Here is an 8,961-nt window from a genome sequence, read left to right as displayed (position 1 = left end):
TGTAGATGCCCCTAATACAGTCAGCAAAAACACAATGCGCAGCTGAGATCCATATGAAAGGAGTGAATGTTTTCTTTCTCAGCTCTCATCTTGATGAACTGCTCAGTAACACCAGATTCTAAGTCAAGTCAATCTCAGGAAAGATGTATACTTTATTTACTGAGCTTATTTCCACAGCCACAGTTGGTATAGTTGTTGAGAGAGTCTCAATAGTCTGCTTACACTGCTGGGATAATTTGCTTATGGCACTGCTTGTTACTTCTTTAAAGCTCGAGGAAAGCGATGCTTTATTATGTACTTCCGTAACACATCCTTGATAGAAAGGTAAAATTGATTTTAGCCCTTCAGAACTCATCTGTTGTAAGGACCACAGTCGCACTGTCAGTCCATTCTAAGGCTTTTAGTACAGTCGGATAAGTAGATATCAAGGTACTGTGAACGAGTCACTGATGGAACTGGAAATCACAAAGTTCATCTGAGATTTGACAGTATCAGCAAATGCAAGGAAATGGCTATAAGTCATTAAATATTCTTGGTTTGTATAATGAGATTTTAACACAACTAAAGACTGGATGAAACTTAGTTCAAACTCCCCAAAGTCGCAATCCAGTGAAGTTTTTTGCATGGGCGAAGCTGATTTTCTTTATGATTTCTTACACACAAATATGCTTCTCAATAATTGTCATAATGTCTAAACAAGAGAGACAACTTTTGATTGCTTGTGATCCAACTCCCTTTAAGCCTATATCACATTGCCATGCTCTAGCTGTTATTGCCCAGTGCCTGCTGCTATGACAATAATAGTGAGAGCAAGGTCTGAGAGAGGAAATAAGAAATTAATATTCGATAGTATAATTCTGATGGAATCAGTTAATGTTGGTCACAGATTTTTGAACATGCTTATGGTAGTCAAGTTTAACTAGAGAGATTTGAGACAAAACTCTACTTCGGTAGAGAGACTTAAGAGGTTTTTTGTTTTGTTTTGTTTGTTTTTAAATATATTTTTATTGATTTCAGAGAGGAAGTGAGAGGGAGAGAGAGATAGAAACATCAGTGATGACAGAGAATCATTGATCAGCTGACTCCAGTACATCCCGCCCTGGGGATCCAGTCTGCAACCCGGGCATGTGCCCTGACCAGTAATCAAACTGTGACCTCCTGGTTCATAGGTTGACGCTCAACCATTGAGCCATGCTTGCCAGGCTAAGAGGTTGATCAGTTCTATTGATCTGCTCGGTTGTAATTGATAACTCTTCTGTTTCCATTGTCTTCATAGGTTGGGTGTCCCAATACTAGAACTTCATATTAAGAGTAGTAAGGAAGGACAAAGAGAGAAAAAGTTATATGCAGAGTCTCACAACCAAATAAATCAATCTGGAGTAATCTACACTAATAAAAGAGAAATATGCAAATTGACCATACCTTCCCAATGCCCACCAGCCAATCAGGAGTGAGTATGCAAATTAACCCAACAAAGATGGAGGACTAATTTGCATACACAGGCGATGAGCAGCTGGGGGCAGAACGCTTACATTGTTGTAGGTTTCCCGCACAGCCCCAGCTGCTCTGGGACTCTGGGCAGCGTGTGGAGGTGGGAAGGTGGCTCCGGGCCGGAGCAAAGGCGGTGCCAGCAGCCAGGGGAAGTAAGGCCCATTCTTGCACGAATCTTCATGCATCCGGCTTCTAGTTGAGAAATAATTGCTGTACTAGAATACCTTTTCTGTAACCTGTGCCACTTGTTCTTGGTAGATTCTCGTATGTGACCTGACTGGGGATTGAACTCGAAACCTTGGTTTATGGGGACAACGGTCTAACCAACTGAGTTACCTGGCCAGGGCCCATTTGAGTTTTCTTGACTGGATAAGTCAGACTGAGAGAATGAACTGCTGGAAGCATCGAGAAACAGTTCCTAAAATGAAACCAACTAGAACTTCCCAAAGGCAGAAGGACAGCCCCATGGCAGAGCTCTTAGACCTGAAAGTAGGGTAAAAAGACTATACATTGGTTTATCTACAAGGCCATTTTCTTGGAAAGGTATAGTGTCTTATTAGGTTTCCTGGGACTATCAGAAAGGCCATTTAGCACGATTACCATTGAAATACTAAAACTAGGATGTAGAAAAATTATAACTTGATCAATCAGTATTACCAATCTCATTTTGTTCTCTAACCCCTGTCTTCCTCTTATGGTTGAGGGTGTGTGTAGGGCATTTAATTTTGCTGGCCTCCCTTCTATAGACTTTTGTGGGTTCAGCAGGCTGAAATCACACTGACAAGAGAAATTTTAGAGTGGAATATGGACTTTGCTCTTGAAGCAGCAGTTCTATTGGTCATGAATCTACGTTTCTATTTAATGAAATCAAGTGGAGTATTGATGGGACTTCTAGAAAGACAGCTTACCTAGCGGTAAAGAGAGTATGATCCCTGATGGAGCAAATGGTCAGTGAAGAGCAGGTGATGCAACAGGCACCTGGGAAAAGCATGTAATTTCCAAGTAGGAAGGGGACACTCAGAAGGGACATAAACCATTATGCCTCACCTATTTTCTCCACTGACACTAAAGTAAGGAGGTCAGGATAATTCTAGCATTAATTGTGACAAGCCCTGTTCTTTTGGTGCACATTCAAATCATATAGAGGATATAACTTATTACATTGTAAGATGTACATTGGTAAGATGTCAGAAGAGGGGTGTACATAAAACAGCTTTGTACATTACTATTAACAGAGCTTATGGAACTATAGCTAAATTAATCATATATTTCACAAACTGAAAAATGTCTGCACTTCACATAGGCAAACTCACGGACATGCAATTACTTTCACATTCTTGAAATAGTAATTCATTGAGCTCATTAATAAAATATTCAGATCACTTAAATATTAAAAAGTAAGGTTTGAATTAGGGTCAGACTGGTTATCTTTTTTTTTTTTTTTTTTTTTCAGTTCTGGGCGGTTTTTATAGTAATCTACAATGGGATTGATACAGAACCATGGGAGTGAAAAAGTTCCTGCTACTTTTTTCCTTTTGCCTTTTAATCATTAAATGAGCTTTGGCCAAATGATTCAGGAGGTTGTTTGCCAAGTAAAGACCAACCCTTCTGAAATTTGTCCCCAGCTTTTCCTAGACCTAGATAAATGCCCAGCAGCACAATATCTTCTATGACTCTCCTAATATCACTGACCAACTTGGAAAACATTCTGAGAGGTGAACCAAAGTGTGCATGTTCTCCCATGAAGGAGGCTAGCCAAGAGGAACTGAGACCTCTACTCTAAGAGTGAAGGCCATTGTATGTCAACTATACTTTAATTTTTTAAAATGCTATGGCTACTTAGAAAATCTGGAAACACTAAAGAAAATATTACATGAATTTGGTTTGTATGGGATCTTTAATTTCCCATATTAAATAAAATTAAAGCTAAAAGAAAAAGAATGAAGGCCATATTCCATTCACAAATGTTTCTATTGTTTCAGCCTAGTGAACTTTTACCCACAAAAGTCTTTCTTTGAACAGTCTGATCAAAAACAAGGTCTTTAAAATTTTTTTTTAGATTGTTTACTTACAGTTAAATCTTTAGACAGAAGGCCAACTCCCAGCGGCTTCAAATAGGTTAACTTTGGACTGAAGAGGTTTTTTTAAAACTCCGCATCTTTCAAACAGACACATGAATGATGCCAGTAAACATGGCTTTATCTGCTCTTCTGAAGTATTTCCTATCTCCCAGAGGACACCTCAGGGCTGTACTTAAAGAGAACAATGACTAATCTTTGCCCAGACCTGAAGTGAGGAATGCAGCTGGCTGAGTAGTGACCTACAGATTTGGGTTGCAATGGTTAGATCTGCAGGTAGAAAAAAAGAATAGGGAAAGTAAATAGTGCCATGTTCAGTGTGCCTCATATTCCTATATTAATTTGGAGCCTTCTTGTGATTCTCGCTCACGTTTATCCACTGCTTTTTCAATATAGGGTCAATGGTGGAGTTATCAAGGAAAAATAATTACTAGCTTAAAAGTCTCATTCTTGGAGAAGAACCTGAACCAGGCCCTTTTGGAGCTGCATGCCCTGGATTCTACCCGAGTAGACCCTCATCTCTGTGACTTCCTGGAGAACCATTTCCTGATGAGGTGAAACTCATCAAGAAGATGGGGGACCGACCACCTGACTAACATCCACAGGCTGGCTGGCCCCCAGGCTGGGCTGGGTGAGTGTCTCTTTAAAAGGCTCACCCTCAAGCAGGACTAGGAGCCTTTGGAGCCCAGGTCCCTCTGCATTCCCCTGGTGTCTAGCTTTTACCTGAGCCTCTCCCCGAAATTACTAGCCATTCTTTTAACCACCCTGAAGCCCTCTCCCATGCATTGGACCAAATGAAACAATAAAAGCTTTTTGCAGCAAAAAAAAAAAAAGTCTCATTCTTACATTTAGGAATGTTCCTTTCCTGTGCTTCCCCAATAAAACTAATCCAGTTCAGACGCACATTCTGTTCAAGTACTTCTTCAGTATTTGAGGACCCTTAAAAAAAAAAAAAAGAATAAGGACTTTTTAGGGAGACAAAATGGGTGGTAGAACTAAGAGAAGAGCCTTTTGTAAAATTATGTTTGAAAATGATTATTTTAACTTCAAACTGTTGGTAAAATTGGCAGATTGGTTTTTGTAATGCCACACTTATAGTTCACTAATGTTTCCAGAACACCTGAGTATTTGGAAAACAGTTCAGGGACTAGATATAAATCAATCAATAGCCATCAAAAGGCACATGCACTTTGCTCCTTAGGAGGTTTAAGTGCCCTCACACAGACATTCAATTGTGTTTAAAACAAAGAGATTAAGTGTACTGAGCAGAGATACTGATAGCAGACTGCAGAGTCTATTCAGATGATCTAGAAAACAATGCAACTTGGCTGGAGCTACTTAGCTCCACCAGTAACTTTGTTGGGTATTAACAATGATAAAATACCACTTATTGAGAACTTATTATGGTCTACTGGGCTCTATTCTATGTAGTAGGTATGAATATTATACCCAATTTTCAGTTGAGAAAACTAAGATATAGATTAAGTAACCTTACATGCTCTAATTGACAGAAGCAAGTTCAAACCCACCTCTATCAACACTTACGTCTTAACTATTTTGCTTTATTGCCCTATATTCCATTTCTAATGTTTTGCTGATTTTTTTAAAAAGACAAATCTGTACTTCTTTTTTTTTTTTTTTAATTGATTTTTTTACAGAGAGGCAGGGAGAGGGATAGAGAGTTAGAAACATCGATCAGCTGCCTCCTGCACACCCTCTACTGGGGATGTGCCCGCAACCAAGGCACATGCCCTTGACCAGAATCGAACCTGGGACCCTTTAGTCTGCAGGCCAATGCTCTATCCACTGAGCCAAACCGGTAAGGGCCAAATCTGTACTTCTTATTGCCTGATAAAGAGAACAGGGAACTATGTAATATGTTTTAGGACATTTTAAATCTACTATGTATAAATTTAAAAAGTAAGCTTCAAGCCCTGGCCAAGTAGCTTAGTTGGTTAGAGCAGTGGTCGGCAAACCACGGCTCATGAGCCACATGCGGCTCTTTGGCCCCTTGAATGTGGCTCTTCCACAAAATACCATGTGTGGGCATGCACATACAGTGCGATTGAAACTTCGTGGCCCATACGCAGAAGTCGGTTTTCGGCTCTCAAAAGAAATTTCAATCGTTGTACTGTTGATATTTGGCTCTGTTGACTAATGACTTTGCCGACTACTGGGTTAGAGCATCGTCACCATATACCAAGGTTGTGGGTTCAATCCCTGGTTGATTCTTGGCACACACAAGAATCAATCAATGAATGCATACATAAGTAGAACAACAAATTAATGTATCTCTCTCCCGCCCCCTTCCTCTCTTTCAAAAAATCAATCAATAATTTTTTTTAAAAGAGTAAACTTCAAATATTTAGAAATTTCATTTATATGGGGGAGGGGAAGTAAATTTATAGTTGTGAGTACACGTAGTAGTTTATTCTTGTATTATTATTTATTAACTAGAGGCCCAGTGCACAAAATTCGTGCACGGGGGAGAGGGGGAGTCTTCAGCCTGGCCTGCACCCTCTCACAGTCCAGGAGCCCTTGGGGGAGTGGGCCTAAGCTGGCAGTCAGACATCTTTAGCACTGCTGCGGGGGCGGGAGAGGCTCCCACTACCGCTGCTGCGCTTACCAGCCATGAGCCCGGCTCAGGGCTTCTGGCTGAGTGGCGCCCCCCCTGTGGGAGTGCACTAACCACCAGGGGACAGCTCCTGCATTGAGCATCTGCCCCCTGTTATCAGTGCACATCATAGTGACCAGTTGTTCTGTAATTTGATCAATTTGTATATTAGCCTTTTATTATATAGGATTATTGTGTTATTCTCCATACAAACAACTATAAACCTACTTTTGCCCAACCCTATATTTAAGACAACACCTTCATTTATTCACATATTGGTTCAATGAAGTTCAGATTGCCTGCATATCTTTTGCTTCCCTCAACCATGCCTTCCAGGACCCACTTTATTGCAAACTTCCTCTCCTTTGGGGTGATCAACTCATCATCGTTTGCTTGTGACTTTCCCCAGGTTTAACTATAAATCCCACACTCCAAGGCACCCCTCAGTCCTGGGGAAATTGGGACAGTCGGTCACTCTAGCTTCACTGCATATATGTGCTTTAAGGTTGTTTTTGGATGACAGCGATGGTTATAAATATCATCTGAGAAGCACAAGTCCTCTCTTGGGGAGAAGTTGTTCAGTTCCTGTTTCTACAGGAGCACCTCAGGTCATGGGGAAACTCTTGCTCCTAAAACCTCATTTCATTGTTAGCTTTGTCACTATTGTACAACTCTTTTGCACTCTGAACTAAAAATCTTTCTTAAAAGCCCTAGCCGGTTTGGCTCAATGAAGCTTCTTATGCTATCCCTTACTGCTATATGGAATGAGCTGAATCATTTCCCCATGCTTCTGTACATTATTTAAAGAAATTAATCATGTCCCCCAACTTTCATCTTCAAACAACATATCTAATTTCTCATATTATTTTACCATCATGATTACTCTCTTTTTCCTCTCTATATATTGATTTCAGAGAGGAGAGATAGAAACATCAATGATGAGAAAGAATCATCAATCCGCTGCCTCCTGCATGCTCCCTACTGGGGATCGAGCCTGCAATTTGGTCATGTGCCCTGACAGGAATTGAACTGTGACCTCCTGGTTCACAGGTAGACACTCAACCACTGAGCCACGCTGGCTAGGCTACTCTCTTCTGAATACAGTTGTTTGACCACATCCCTCTTAAATCAGTTTCTAGAATTATAATCACCAGAGTAGAGTAGATGTGTCACCTTCTTTGTTCTAGAATCTGTGCTGCCGTGTTTTTTTTTTAATTTAAATATATTTTTTATTGATTTCAGAGAGGAAGAAAGAGGAGAGAGAGATAGAAACATCAATGATGAGAGAGAATCATTGATCGGCTGCCTCCTGCATGCCCCCCACTGTGGATCAAGCCCGCAACCTGGGGCATGTGCCCTTGACCGGAATCGAACCCAGGACCCTTTAATCCGCAGGCCGATGCTCTATCCACTGAGCCAAAATGGCTAGGGTGGATCTGTGCTTCCTTTAATTCAGCTTGATATCTTAGTAATTTTCTTGGCAGTCATTAACTCAAATTAAGTTTCTATCTACTAAAACTTCCAAGCATTTTTCTCATTGCTCTGTTAAGCTTTATTGCTTATCCTAAACATACATTTATTCAGTTATTTTTTTCTAGCTTGAAGAGCAGGATCTTACATTTAATTCTATTAAACTTAATGTCCCCCCCCCCTTTTTTTAGAAATCACCCATTTCCCACTTTGATTCCAAAGTTTGATAAGCATACTTTCTGTCAATAAAAGAACTATTAAAAGGACAAGACCTTCATTGGCAATCTTTAAGTTTGTTTTAGTCCACTAATTAGTTACAATAATTTAACCTACTTATAGTTAACCTGACTTACTAATAACAATACATATTTCCTTACTTTATCTCATACAAGACCAACATGATAGGAAAGTCAGAAACAACAGAAAATGCTTTGTGACAAAGTATTTGCTAATTCTGTCAAAACTGAAATTGTACACCCAGCCAGCATGGCTCAGTGGTTGAGCATTGACCTATGAACCAGGAGGTCACAGTTCGATTCCCGGTAAGGGCACATGCCCAGGTTGCAGGCTTAATCCCCTGTGGAGGATGTGTAGGAGGTAGCTAATCAATTATTCTTTTTAAAAATATATATATTTTATTGGTTTTTTACAGAGAGGAAGGGAGAGAGATAGAGTTAGGAACATCGATCAGCTGCCTCCTGCACACCCATTACTGGGGATGTGCCCGCAACCAAGGCACGTGCCCTTGACCGGAATCGAACCCAGGACCCTTCAGTCCACAGGCTGATGCTCTATCCATTGAGCCAAACAAGTTAGGGCTCAATGATTCTTTTTTTTTTTTTTTTTTTTAATATATTTTATTGATTTTTTACAGAGAGGAAGAGAGAGGGATAGAGAGTTAGAAACATCGATGAGAGAGAAACATCGATCAGCTGCCTCTTGCACACCCATTACTGGGGATGTGCCCGCAACCAAGGCACGTGCCCTTGACTGGAATCGAACCCAGGACCCTTCAGTCCACAGGCTGATGCTCTATCCACTGAGCCAAACAAGTTAGGGCTCAATGATTCTTATATTTGATGTTTCTTTCTCTCTCTCCCCCTCTCCCTTCCTCTCTGAAATCAATAAAAATATATTTAAAAAACAACAACCAAAAAAACCTGAAATTGCTTTCTATACCACACAATTCTCCATTTTATTTATTGAGTTTGTCACAAAAATAAGTTTTGGTTATTAAGAAAGATTAAATATTCTCTTTATGCAAAGATTTGTCCTTGTTAAGAATGTTTAAAAAATATATCACTTCCT

This window comes from Eptesicus fuscus, chromosome 22, assembly GCF_027574615.1.
Source record: "Eptesicus fuscus isolate TK198812 chromosome 22, DD_ASM_mEF_20220401, whole genome shotgun sequence".
Lineage (NCBI taxonomy): Eukaryota > Metazoa > Chordata > Mammalia > Chiroptera > Vespertilionidae > Eptesicus > Eptesicus fuscus.
This window is presented reverse-complemented; position numbering follows the sequence as displayed.